The sequence below is a fragment of the Patella vulgata genome, chromosome 5 (assembly GCF_932274485.2).
Source record: "Patella vulgata chromosome 5, xgPatVulg1.2, whole genome shotgun sequence".
Taxonomy (NCBI): Eukaryota; Metazoa; Mollusca; class Gastropoda; family Patellidae; genus Patella; species Patella vulgata.
The window spans coordinates 75,635,385-75,648,849 of NC_065883.2; the positions used below are offsets into that span (position 1 = coordinate 75,635,385).

The window sequence follows — 13,465 nt, forward strand, 5'->3', positions numbered from 1 at the left end:
CAGATTTTGAAATACTTACATCACCACAGTATCTGCCGAATGTTGGTGTTGATGACAACGCATTGTTACCATTGTAGACGGACACGTAATTGTTGGAACAATCGGCCACGCCTATTACACTTAACATTGTAAATGTTAATGTTATCGTTCTCCCTGCTGGTACAGTTATCGACCATTGACACGTCTGCACATCCGAGAAATTTCCTGGAAAATTTGGACTGGTCAGACTTCCGTTTATTCCCGTCAGACTACCTCCACATCCCAAACCTGAAATATCAACAAACAGAGTTAATACAACCATCTCTTGCTAGATCGTATAAAACAGAGTTCATACAACCATCTCCAGCTCGATCGTATAAAACAGAGTTCATACAACCATCTCTAGCTCGATCGTATAAAACAGAGTTCATACAACCATCTCTAGCTCGATCGTATAAAACAGAGTTCATACAACTATCGCTAGCTCGATCGTATAAAACAGAGTTCATACAACAATCTCTAGCTCGATCGTATAAAACAGACTTCATACAACTATCGCTAGCTCGATCGTATAAAACAGACTTCATACAACCATCTCCAGCTTGAGATAAAATAGAGTTTGTGTAAAAATGTTGAAGAACAATTAATGGACAACAAGGTCTTTTGAAAGAGCTACCATACCCTGTATAATATACAGGAAAAACCCGACTGGACAATCTGAATGTACACCGTGAACAAATCCCGGAGCCAGTGTCATATACTAATAGGACCACCTGAAACTAGTACCGGTACTAGTAAATATATTGGTCTCACAGGCACTCTAATATATAGTCAAGCAGTAGTAAGAAGTTTTATTTTAATCCCTTCAAGTGCCTGTGATTGGTCTTTATAAACAAGTGTATATCCCTTATCAGCGGATGTTGAAGTAAATGTTAAATCATATCCCACTTACCAGCGGATGTTGAAGTGAATGTTAAATCATATCCCACTTACCAGCGGATGTTGAAGTGAATGTTATATCATATCCCAGTCTTCGTACAGATAAATCTGTTTTGAAATTTAGATAAATTTGATTGGTTGGAATAAAGACAGTATCAGGTAACGTTCTGCCACATAATTTAGCTATAACCCCGTCACTAGGACTCGACCCATTATGTATCTTAAATAATAAACACACATATCTTATAGTAAATATAATCATGGACCTTAAAATAATGTATATAAGGTCCACGATAAAACGTATCTTATAGGGGGACATATCTTTTAGTGATTAAAATAAACACTTCTTATAGGAATGAACAAATGAAATGGAGTTTTATTTCACGTCAGTTACAACCTGGCTACATGGTGTTAATCAAAAAATTCTATATAAATACCATTGTGTGTGGAGAGCTACTAAAACTGTTTATACTAGTCCCTAGCAACTATCTGTAGCTATGTGACACCCTAGAACTGTTTATACTAGTCCCAAGCAACTATCTGTAGCTATGTAATACACTAGAACGGTTTATACTAGTCCCTAGCAACTATCTGTAGCTATGTGACACCCTAGAACTGTTTATACTAGTCCCAAGCAACTATCTGTAGCTATGTGATACATCAGAACTGTTTATACTAGTCCCTAGCAACTATCTGTAGCTATGTAATACACTAGAACGGTTTATACTAGTCCCTAGCAACTATCTGTAGCTACGTGATACACTAGAACTGTTTATACTAGCCCCTAGCAACTATCAGTAGCTATTAATAATCTTTAAGAGGCATTTAGTAACTGGGTAGAGCAATACACAAAAACACATACTTATGGAAAAACAGCTACTTATTTATTTGGGCGACGTTTCGAAGAGTATTCTTTCAACGTTATCAAGCTAATACAGTAATGCAAGAATTATGAGATCAATATATACAGAAAACTATAACAACAATTCATGAAACCATACAGGACAACAACAAGTAGCTATGTGATACTCTAGAGCTGTTTATTGTATTCCCTAGGTCGTCACATGACCACATACTCAGTATTACATTGGTTACACTTATGACTCATTAAGATCCCCTACATACTGGGAAATGTCCTAGTAACACAAGATCACATGACCTGTCAGCTAGCCGATTAATAACCATAAAAGGAGATACCAACCTCTAGATAATCGTAGTTACAGCTGGAATGTGATTCGATAGAGAACCTGTTAAAATACAAGGCTAACGTTCTTCCTGCTGGTGCACTGATTCTAATATCACAGTCCAGATTAACAGGATAGTTTCCTGGATAACCCGGAGTAACAAGTTGACCGTTATCAGCTGTTATATTACGATTACAATCTATAAATAGACACAAAGAGGTTTTAACGATGGCAACTAGAGTGAGTACAAATCATTAACAAAAGAATTCCTCTGTCAAAATGGTCACAAAGTCATGTGGGTCAATTTCCTACACCCGCCCCTCCCCGAGCGCTTTATATTGTAATACTGATGATGTCCAGTAAAAATAACCACTGTTTGACAGATGGAATGTATTCCAAACATCTCTCAGGTATGATGGAATTCTACAATTTTCTTTCAATGGGGAGAAACAACCTTCACAGACTCTACCCTCCTCCCCACCTATACCTCAGGTTCCACCCCCTTAAAACCTACTCTGAAAAGCGAGCAGAGTATTGTAAAAATAATAAACAAGAAATATATGTTATAGATATGCATATTGACTGAATTATGTGTCCTCTGGTTCCCTACCAATACTAAAGACCCCTATATGTTAGTCCGAAAATGAGCTAGTTTGTGAATGTTAACCCCATTTTTCTCTCTCACTGTTCAGCCACCAGGACTCCTGTGGTTTATTATCATTTCTCTCTCTCACTGCTCAGCCACCAGGACCTCCTGTTGGTTTATCATCATCACCTCTCTCTCTCTCTCTCTCTCTCTCTCTCTCTCACACACACTCCCTCTCACTACTCAGCCACCAGGACCTCCTGTTGGTTTATCATCACCTCTCTCTCTCTCTCTCTCCCTCTCCCCTCACTACTCAGCCACCAGGACCTCCTGTTGGTTTATCATCATCACCTCTCTCTCTCCCTCTCTCTCTCTCTCTCTCTCTCTCACACTCCCTCTCACTACTCAGCCACCGGGACCTCCTGGGTTTACCATAGATCATCATTTCTCTCCCTCTCAATGCTCAGCCATCAGGACTATGATGGGTTTACCATAGAGGGTAGAACAAACACAAATCTAATCAGAGAGACATGGGGTTTAATGTCCATTCAACACAAACTAGGAGAGCTTTAAGCACCCAATCCCCAAATCTAATAAGACAAAATAACTTACTACCTGCTACCATATATGAGAGTTGGAATCCTGGTGACCTTGACCCTGCTGGAACATTGTAATCCACCATGATAACTCGACCAACCGAATCATATCCAGTGGGTATTGTTCTTCCACAATAATGTAGTGTCTGACCTGACACGCCCTAAAAACAAACATTCTACATTAAACACGCCTTAAAACACCCATTTTACAAACATTTTACAATATAGTGTTTGACCTCACATGGCCTAAAAACAAACATTTTACAATAATATAGAGTTTGGCCTGACATGCCCTAATAAGGGACATTTTACAATAATAACACAATAAGGCCAATAAAATAAAATACATGTGTTTACCATTACTTGGTGCCACGAAATTGGGTCTGTCGATCGTAAAATCTTTGTTTTTTTATTAACATTTTATTTGTCTTAGGCGATGGTATGATCTATTTCCTAGCATTTCAAACTTAATTACCGAGTAAAGTTCTTGAAAATAAAACTAAAATTTCAGTGTTGGATTTTGTCTAGAGAAAATCCCACCCAAACCGAGTTACAGGGCCTCGAGTCTGAGAATTTGGCTAAAAAAGACTCTGTCGGGTAAGTCTAAATACAGGTATATCTTATTTTGGCTTTATGTTTAAATAGTACATACTTTTAAAGATACATTATGGGAGATAAGATAAAGAGATGGCAGTTCTCGCTATAATAGTTAAAAACTAGATAGTGTAAAGGCAATTTGCTTAAAATTTCAGTCAAATTGATCCAATATGAGCCGAGAAAGAAGCCGGTGAAAGTCTCGGTTATCATTACTAAAATCATTAATATAAACAGCATAGTCTCGATTATCCACTTTTTCTGATTTAATTATCTTTGACCGTTAGCGGCATATAGGAATCTAATCCAGCCTACACCGAAGGCTAGCCTTGACATCGAGCGTTTATTATGGTCTGGATAAGTTAATTAATGTCTAATTGATAATTTAGATAACATTTCAGGCCTAAAGAAAGACTTGTAATAAGCAGATTTTGCTCTTGCATAATGCATGTTTAACTTTTTGAAATATAGATGAAATTTCTGGCTTGTGATTTTAACGAATATCGTTAATATAGTATTCAAACTCTTAATTACGTAGTTCCACAGGGTGGGTACCTGTTAATGAAATAGTTCCACAGGGTAACTGTTAATAAATTAGCACCACAGAGTACCTGTTAATGAAATAGTTCCACGGGGTACCTGTTAATAAAATAGTTCCACAGGGTACCTGTTAATGAAGTAGTTCCACAGGGCACCTGTTAATAAAGTGTTACAACTTACCAAAGGTGAATCTCGGAACTGTACATATTCTTGAAGGCAGTTTGGATTAGTGGCTAGACGAATGTTTGTAAACTTCAAACGGATTTTTTTATTGTTGTCACCTGAATCAATGACCCAGCGACATCGTGCCATCTGTCCTACTGGACTAGGGTAGTTCGGAGAGCTGATTATCTGTGAAACATTGGATGCAAACAAAGTGCCGCCACATAGAGCTGTAATATAATATTACATGTGTTTAACATACATTTAAATGGTAACAAAATATCTAAATGGTGAAATTATTCAAATTAAAATGGGTATTTTTAAAAGATGAAGTAGTAGTACGTAGTGGAGAAACTCATATTCCCCTCAGTGTTTCATTTGATTAGAGCTAATTCCACTAAACACTTCTTTAATGGAAGCAAATTTCTGTTCCAAATTATGACTGGTCAATAGTCTGATCAACAACCAAAAGCTAACTGCTTAACAATATGATTACGCTTTAAACAAAGCTCCAAATTGGACGTTACGTCATAACTTAGGATTTTATTATGCCCAATTAACCAGTGCATAGCAGAATATTGCAGAAAAACTAATTGTGTGACAAACGAGGCTATCAACAATACTGTTTATAGTAGGGTGGCCCATGTACTCTACAGAAATAAAGTCCACTGCTGATCGTTCGAGACTACCACTGAAGCGTACACATTCGCCGTGCCGAGACCAACTTTCTGACAGTATGATACTATAAATAGCCATGGCACGTGCAATTCTCTACAAATCTATCAACTATTACAGCCGTAAAAAATTTATTGTTGACGATTTTGAATAGCAGTGAAATTAAGCTTCTTGGTTATTACAGCAGATTTAGAAATTACGTTCGTTTCATTTTTTAAATCGCTTTATCATTAACTGTACCGTTAAGAGCGGCATCTTTTGGTTTAGTACAAATAATATCTCTGAATCACTCGGGTTAGACAGGAACATGATACTAGCAGTAGTTTCATTTTACTTTTACAAGGTTCTTAAAACGATTGTTGAGCTACCTAACGTGCTTATTTCTAAATTCAATTTCTTGTTCTAGCTTTCTGTTATGTTTCGTAAAAAAGTAGTCTTGATTATCCCGACCTGTCAATCAGACGTAGAATGGTCGATAGACTGGTTAAGCGAGACTGATTTCAAAACAAGGGCACGTAACCTATCTTTTACTCAAAAGTGTCTGGATGTTATGGACGACAATTGGAACCAGTTTTCAGTCTATTTTTTGTAGATGATTAATGGTCATAGCTTATTAAGTACAACATGATCGTTTATTTAGTGACTATAATTGTGTGAAACTGATTTGAGGCTTGGCATATATATCAATAATGTGGCGTAATTGTCGAGATATATGGAGATATATGGAGATATTTATTTATGGTGGGTCACCCTATTTATAGACGAACAACATTTTCATCATTTTTAATACCTTAAATCACTGTCCAAAGTTTTAGGGAAGACCCCAGATTAAACGAAGGGCTGTCATGTTGCTGTACTTGGGATAGATTTGATTGAACGGGAAGAATAGACACACTCCCTCAAAAGCTCAAGTATCAGAAGCCAATCCAGCAATGGCCAAAGAGGGATTTCTCGGGCCATTGCTTCAGGAATATGGGAGAAACTGGGCTACATGCAAAACAAAACCAACAAAACAAACCTGCGGAAAAGATAAACCTGTGGACATTGCAAATATCAAATCAAGTAAATGGGTATGCGGATCAGTCGGAAGCGTCAATTGGAAGACTGTATGATATAAATAGTATTACCGTTTCTCTGTCCGTATGTTGCGTTAAATCCTCTTGCTGTGACACTACCGTCTGTATGGAATATAACGTACAGGAAGTTGGATGTAGCAACTATAGATGGTGGTAAGTGTATTACCACAATATATACCAATTAACGGATCATCATCACTCATGCCATCAAACACCTGGTAACAGAAAAGAAATAAAATGAAATGGAATTTTACGTCCTACTGTTCTGCTCCGACTGGGCTAACGAAGACGGCCATATGCCATACATTGTGCTATGCGGGAAATTTTGCCCAGATAGCGGCACTATGGCCTATCTTATATCAAATTCCAACTGCCAAGAGTTCTTTTACGTGCACGCCAATGTGTACCATCCAAATGGCTATACGTTGTCCCTTGCCAGCCCCCTGGCAGATGAACTGTCTCGGCCAACACCGGGATCGAACATGTGAACTATAGGTTACCAAGCCAATGTCCTACTCACTGAGTCACTGTGGCTCCAACTGGTAACAGTGAAAACGTTATAGTATCTTGTAGGGTTTATAGTTTATGATCGTTGAATACCCTATAAACTACAATATTGTGCAAGTTGAATTTCTGATAGAGAGAGAGAGAGAGAGAAAGAGAGAGAGAGAGAGATAGATTGGGTTTAACGTGCACTCGGTACAAACTAGGCCATTTCGGGGTTAAAATATGATTTCATTTTATTTCAATAATTCGCTTGCGCGTAGGGTCTTTAGCAGTGGGAGGAAACCGGAGGACCCGGAGAAAATCTACGAGGTTGGACAGGCAACCCTACTCCTTGTCACGTACAACCGGGGAATCGAAACCACGCCAGTTAACTCAATGATAGCCCTCATGGTACAGCGCGCGCACGTGCTAGCCATTCGGCCAGCACTGGGAGGAAACCAGGGGACCCGGAAAAAACCCACGAACCTTAATACGAACCTTAATATAATCATTTCTACAATTTGTACTATTCTCTAGATCCAGGCCTGTAATATTAAACATGGCGACCTTGTTCTCAGCAGCAATAATCGTCCATTTACAATCTAAAGCATTCTCATAGTTACCGTCACCATCGCCATCAACAGATGATATGGCACCCTGGGTATCATTCAAGATACCGCCACATCCTTGCTTGACACCTACAGTCAAAATAAAAACAATATTCACTTGTCAATTCTTAGCAACAAGTATATCAACATGTACATTAAGTACTACCGAACGCCAAGAGGTCAGACAATCTATGCGTGCAACCTTTGACGTCACTGACGTCACCCAGGCTGCCGATTAGTGACACCCTCTCATTTTTGTATTTTTCAAGGAATCCAGTATTTCTCCAATAAGATCGAGTGTCTCTACTTTCCATACATACCAACATTGCTATACTTTTATTGGATAACCGTCCGATAAATACCTCTGTGGGAAAGCATCTTTAACGTCCACTTCCAGAGATAGTGATATCACAGACACATCTGCAGTTTAGTTAATTTGGCGCATGCGCATGGGTCTTTCATGTGGGAGTTAACCCACGACCTCCAAATCACATACGCCCTCACCAGAGCTCCAAACCATCTGTACCAGTCAGTTAGAGCTCAAACCATCTGTACCAGTCAGTTAGAGCTCCAAACCATCTGTACCAGTCAGTTAGAGCTCTAAACTTGACATCCTCCACGCTAGGCCATCCCTACCCTCTATAAGTGTTAGCTTAGCATAATATATAGTTAACCCTAGCCCTAACCCTACACAAGAATTTATCAAACCCTAGCCCTAACCCTTAGTAAATAAAATCAACTAATTATAAGAATCCCTAGCCCTAACCCCGGGATAGTGAAAAAAACCTCATTTTTAGAAAATCCAATCCTTAGTAGGAAACACAATAATGTGAGAGCCTCAAATTTATTTCTTTTTTCTTCAGAACTCAAAATAGCAGAATACCACAATCGGCACCGAAGGAAGACCATCAGCGCCACCAACACCAAAAAACAGCGAAACAAACTTTGTATATCAATCTAATGTATTGCATGTATTTTTAATAAAACCAGGAAATATCACGAAGCAAATTTACATCATCCTAGGTCAGTGCTTATGTGGAGACTTGACCTCTACCCCAAATTCTTAAACCTAACCCTAGTTAATCCGCGGTTAGAATCTGTATTTGAATAGCCCTTCGATTAGGCCAAAAGTAAATAGTCTCCCATCTTATCAAGGCCTTCACCTAATACCCTGCATATTTCGGCAATAATTTCGATTGGGTACAAGCCCAACTTGTGAGCCTATCAGATTCCGCGATCGTCCCGAATACCAAGTGTTGCGCTTCAAGCTAAAATGTCTACCTGTGATAATCGAGTAGCAAAGTTCTAGGTTCATTCAATGTCAAGGTTTCCGTGGAGGTCGCGATGTCACAACCTGATTGGACGCTACTGCTCACGTGTCTGTAGATAACATAGCTATAAGTTCGGGAATTGTGAAGTAAACAAGCAACGGACGGATGTTGTAAAACTCGCAGTCGTTGCTTCAGGAACATGACAGTCTCACTGATTTCAAAAGTATCTTGACCCACCCCTCGAATTTAAATGGAATAAAATGTGGTATATTTACCATAACTTAAAGTATATTCTCCTGAGAAACCACCTCGAGTTAAAGATGAGTCCGTAACAAAATTAACGAACATCTGATTTCCTGTAGTATGTATCATGTCTGGCACCTGGTTACCACAGAAACGACCAATCAATGGAGAGTCCATTTCATCACCATCTCGTATCTCAACGTAATCGTTGAAACATGACGAGTGAGCCTGGATATCAAAAGTTCTAAATCTACAAATATAAATACAATAATACGTTTTATTTTATTTAAACTGTTTGTGTAGCCTGGCTTGTATGAAATATTCCTTATATATATTTTACAAACCGGTAATCGTCATATACGGGATTGAGAAATGGGGTTTAACGTCCACTCGACACAAACTAAGTCATTTCAGGACAAACATATGGTTCAATTTTTTTCAATAATTCGAAGACTATACTACATAAAGTTCTGACCACTTGTATTGGGAGGTCAGGGGTCGTTCGAGCGTTTATAGTGCATCGCACTCCAAGACGTCGCCGTAACAGATGGTTTTATTGGCTAATCCCTCACGCCATCAAGAACGCAGGTTATATAACAACTCTTCCAGATCCTAGTGGTGTAGTCTAGACAAACAAATCAGACTGAAACATTGAAAAGTTAGATATTGTTGGACACAGGTCCTGGAACAGAAAGTAAATTAATTTCTATATCGTTTGATTGAATTGTATAAGAAACTTGTAGTTTAAAAAAATTACTTGAGTTTGACAATTCTATTCTGTTGAACTGTGATGGTCCACGTACAGTTAGCGTTATTGTGATATGGTGTAGGATGTGTTGGTGTCCGTATAAAACCGTGAGCTTCCGTATATACCCCACCACATACTATAATAACAATACATAATACCGTTAGCTTCCGTATATACCCCACAACATACTATAATAACAATACATAAATTAATTGTCCACATTAATTTCTTGAGCACATTAATTACGCTCTACATTACATCCTCGTGTTAATTACTTGCCCATATTACTTGCCCACATGAATTTCTTGACCATATTATTTGCCCACATTTACCCACATCCCATCCCCATATTAATTACTTGCCCATATTACATCTCCATATTAATAACTTGGTCACAGTAATAAATCAATTGCCCCATTACATCCCCATATTAATTATTGGTCACATTAATTACTTGCCCACATTTACTATTTACCCATATTAAAGATACATTATGGGAGATTAGATAAAGAGTTGACAGTTCTCACTATAATAGTTAAAGATACATTATGGGCGATTAGATAAAGAGCTGACAGTTCTCACTATAATAGTTAAAGATACATTATGGGAGATTAGATAAAGAGTTGACAGTTCTCACTATAATAGTTAAAGATACATTATGGGAGATTAGATAAAGACCTGACAGTTCTCACTATAATAGTTAAAGATACATTATGGGAGATTAGATAAAGAGTTGACAGTTCTCACTATAATAGTTAAAAACTAGATGATGTAAAGGCAATTTGCTGAACATTTCTTTCAAATTGGTCCACTATGAACCGTGAATTAAGCGTTTGCAATTTCCACCTAGCCTCGATCATCATTACTAAAGTCAGTACGATAAACAGCATAGTCTCGATTATCCATTTGTGCGTTTAATCGAGAAGGAAAGTTATGCAGTAAATCGGATCACAATCCACTTAAGATCGCAGGCTAGCGATGCCATCTAGAGTTGATTATGGTCTGGATAAGTTAATTAATGTCTAATTAATAATTTAGATAACATTTCAACCCTAAAGAAAGACCTGTAATAGACAGATTTAGCTCTTGCATAATGTAGGTTTAATATGATTAATACAATGACATCATTATTAATGTGACGTCATAATGTATGTTTAATGACATCAATAACATGTTTTAGAGTATATCAAGTTGTACCTGATGCTTTGTAGGCCATTCTAAATCCTGTTCCTGTGATAAAAAAATCTGTTTTAAAGGTGAGTACCATATTACCCAGAGTACTGAATGGTTGAGGTGGTGTTGTACCACAGAATTTACCTAGAGATCTACCTGATGTATCATTACCTTCGTAAGCTGATATAGCATCAAACTGACATGATAAACCACCTGTAATTACCAGAAATACAATCAAGTCATAGTTATATTTCTTATTGACCAATTGAGAGAGAGAGAGAGAGAGAGAGAGAGAGAGAGAGAGAAAGATAACATATGGATATATTGAAGCGGATACTGTAGAATATGTTATTGGGTGATGTTCATGCTTTAAAAGACAATATAATGTGTTCGCTCCGTGTTTCCATTAATTATCTCCCTTTTTTCTACTTTTGTTTTAACAATTACAACCCTTTAATATTGAAGTTACATTCTGTTGTTCAGTTGACCTTGACCACAAAAAACCATCAAAATTCAAATGGTTGTATGTACATCATAATTGTTCATTTCCCCTTGAAATTCACCGAGATAAACAAATGTTTGAATAATGTTAAACAGATGTAAACAGCAACAGAATACTTTATTAACAGAATTAAAGGTACCTAGCTGATTTATGTCATGGTTCATTCAATCTTGTCTGTCTGATGGATTTATCGATAATATCTTGTGTTCGACTGAACAGGTGATAAATTACTATATTAGCTTGGTAACATTGAGAGAACACTCCCCAATGTCGCCTTGAATATACTATTACGTCACAATTTTATGGAATACAATTACTGTTTAATTTAATGGGGACTAACATATGGTTTAATTTTATTTCAATAATTAACTTGCACCTAGGGAGGGAACCGAATTACCCAGAGAAAACCCACGAGGTTTGACTGGTCTGAACAACCACAGACACCCTTCTGATAATCCTGAATGAAACTTAACTTAATTAATGTTATATAATTACGAAAGTGAAAACTCCTTTAACATGGTCTACACAGAAACGGACACAGCTCACCAAATATTCCTACGCCGTCACCCCACGAAACAAGGGCCAAAGTTATCTTTAGTCTTTCTCTCCCTTTCCCTTTTTCCCCCTTTTGCATGGCGATTTTTGTTGACTTTTTGGTGTAGAATCGAAGGGTTTGAAAATACATTTTCTGCCAGGTTTTGGTGAATATTCATAATTTTGAGGCGGAAGGATACAAGAGTAGAGAGGTTGGTTACGTTGAAATGTAGGGTCGAAAATTGCATGTTTACTTGCCTCTACTACCAGCTTGTGTATTTCATGAGGAACCTCCTACATGCTTTTGTGCAAGAGATTGCCACATGTTGCTCCATCTGTGGTAGAAGGCGTTCTACCCGGCGAAAATTTGGGAAAAAGTTAGAGCCGGTCTAAGATACGAGAATTAACATTAAAGTCAATGGGGAAATCATTAGTGATCTGTGGCCAAATAAAAATACAACTTACGTTGAATATCGAAGTTAGTGGTGTCAAAGATTACGAGAATGAACTTGTCCGGGTCAATTGCGATGTTGTAGGTACAGTTCAAGTTGTTATCATAACGGTTCGGATAACCAGGGGATAAAATTGTGCCTATATCGGCAGTAAATGTTCCACCACATCCTGCAGAAAATATAAAATAGAACATGCATTAATTCAATCTGTTTCACAGAGGATTACGAAAGTCTTCTAATATCTCTATAAAAGATCACTGCCATCAACACATGGCGTCATATCATTTGCTCAATCGCGCGTGCATTGTTTACATAAGACGTTACTGGTTCGAGCAGAATGGCGCCTTTTACTCATTTTAATACCCATTTACACTAAAATAGGAAATAATTTTTACCTACAAATACCTCAAATGTTTTTATTTAATTTTCTAATACATAAAAAAAAATGTTTGAGAATGTAATTTGTCGGAGGAAAAAAGTTAATATTTGTGGCTCATTAACTCGCATCGATGTCATCGTTATCAGTGATTGTCACGGCCTAGCAAATATTTACTGATGATCAGTTTGGCATTAATTAACAAAGGAAGACGAGGTGACTCAGTGGGTAAGACGCTTGCCCGATAACCAGGAAGTCTGAGGTTCGCTTCCGATGGTGGCCGAGAAAGTTCCTCTAGATTTTACATCATGGTTTTCTATGGTCAGTGGGACAGGAATGATGTGCCTGACAAGACATGTTGTCTAGTTGTTCGGATGGGATCAAAAACTGCCGTCGGATATAGCATGTGGCTCAGTGAGTAAGGTGCTGGCTCGCTAACCAGGAATTTAGCCCATACTCTGCATCGAATTCCAACTGCCATGGGATCTTTTATGTGCACATCAACATATTCACCGAACTCTGCGTAAGGCGAGAGGAAAGCACATTAAAACACTCGCCGTGGGACTAGAGAACTCAGAGAAAACTCAGGTTAGACTGGTGACCCTACTCCTTGTCACGTACAAGTCTTGGATTAAACTAAGTATTGGGCAGGTGACCACATAAAACCCACGGGGAGAAACTAGGACCCAGAGAAAACCTACGAGGTTAGACGCTACTCCTTGTTACATACAAGCTTGGGGA

At 38.0% G+C, this 13,465-nt stretch overlaps 1 pseudogene; it reads right to left on the reverse strand.

The window, feature by feature from the left end:
- LOC130010516 (cubilin-like) overlaps positions 1–13,465 on the reverse strand; it is a 33,474-nt pseudogene that overhangs the window by 1,360 nt on the left and 18,649 nt on the right.